Genomic DNA, 1,956 nt, shown 5'->3' with positions numbered 1-1,956 from the left:
CAGGTCATATTCATGACATATTAATCTCATGTTTATGTCAAATGTTCAAAGAAAGCTAAAACCTTGTGGTAAACACTGAACACATCTTGTTAGGCATACAATTGAAAGCTGGAGGTGACTAGCCTCTGAGGATCTAATACCTGCAAAGTTTTGTTTACTTTTCAGATAATGTTTAATATGGGGTAGGTGGATTAACTTGGATTTTTTTTCCTATATTGTGAACACATTCCCCATGAGAGAGTGTTTGGGTATAAAAAGATTTATTTTCTTGAAATGACATCCTTCAGAATCCTTTGCTCAATAGAAGAATGTGGAGTCTTGCTGGCCTAAACATGAACAGATACAAAATGTCCTTCACGACTTTCTCCACATCTTAAATGCTGCCACACACCACAGTGAAAAATAAATATATCTTCAGAAAATAATATTGTTATGAAGCTACTGTGCCTTAATTTTCTGATCATTTAAGTTACTGCTGTATTCTGCAGAAGGATAAGCGGTTTAATAATCCGACAGTAATTTTTTTTTTCTGGTCAGTGAAGGAATTAGCCAACTACAAATTTTATAGCAACAAGATGAAAATGCATATACTGCCCTGGTTTCCTGACAGCATTTTTAACACTGAGTTATATTTCTAAATAATACCGAAGATCTGTGGCAGAGTTGCATAGAAGTAAGCGTGGGAATGAAATATCTGGTACTGTGCTTAGATGGCAAATGATTTTAATTTTGTTAAAAAGATTTAAATGCACTAACGTTTAGACTTCATATGCACAAATAGAGTCTTTAAGGCGACAGATACTGTTTTTAGATTCTTAATAAGAAATAGAATATACATCTCAGGTCTTCTCCAGGGAAGATAGCTAGATGTGTTCCAAATCCTAAACCTTACTGGGCTTTTTCATCCTAAAACAATATTCCTTATTAATACAATCTTAGGGAACATTAAATCTATTACTGTGTCAGGCAAAAAAAAAAAAAAAGAGCAAATAAAACAAAAATATACCTTGCAATAAAGACCTTAATGGTGTTTGAAACCCCTCCTCCACTCCACAATACAAAATACACGTGAGATGGAGGCTGGGATTGCGGAGCGGTATACGAATTAGCCAAAAGAATTTTAAAATAAAAATAAAAGTAAACGTGCTCTGGGTTTTCTTTCTGGAAAATTCTCTCAAGACGTGACTTTTTGTACTTTACGTCTCTTCCATTCACCAGCGAGAGTGGTACGGTCCCTGCATGAGCTGCTTCTCTTCCACTAGAGGCTGCTCAGCAATAAATTCGTGTGAAATAATAGCCTGCGCTCATTCTAGTTAGCAGTTAATAACTGGTTAACATACATTTCCCTCCAATGGCTGTTTTCATCGCCCCAGAGCAGTGTCTTTCGCCCCGTCCCATCCCTCCCGTCTTCAGCAAAGCCCCAACCTCCCCCTCCACCGCGGTCCGCCCTCCGAGCCTCCGCCGTGGCGAGAGAGGTTCAGCCGACGAGGAAGAAGCACTTTACGAAGGAACTATGCCGCCGCTCTCCGGAAGGCGAGCATAGACGGAGCGCGGTCCGGCGCGCACGGAGTTAAAGGCGCCGCGGCGCTGAGAGGGGAGCCGGCGCGAGCCCGCGAGGTCCCCGCCCCTCGCCAGTCCCCGCGCCACGCGCCCCACGCCACGGGCTGACGCCGGACCCGCCGCAGGAAGCGGAAGGCGGGCGGTCGAGTGGCCAGGCACTGCCCCGCGCCGCGATCCGGGTGTGCACGCGCAGCCCGCCGGAGCCCAGCCCGCCGGAGCCCAGCCCGGTGCCCAGCCCGCCACTGCGCCGCCGGGTCCCCGGTCCGCGTCCACAGAGCCATTCCGCGCCGGCAAGCAGCAGGATGTTAGCGGCGCCGCGCCCCGGGCGCTGAGACCGAGCCCGCGAGACAGTGGCATTCCTTTCTTTTAGGGCTTTTTGGCTGTTGGCTCCACTGA

Source organism: Aethalodelphis obliquidens, unplaced genomic scaffold, assembly GCF_003676395.1.
Source record: "Aethalodelphis obliquidens isolate GAN/ISIS:26980383/991018 unplaced genomic scaffold, ASM367639v1 scaffold27, whole genome shotgun sequence".
Lineage (NCBI taxonomy): Eukaryota > Metazoa > Chordata > Mammalia > Artiodactyla > Delphinidae > Aethalodelphis > Aethalodelphis obliquidens.
Note: the sequence above shows the minus strand (reverse complement) of the source record.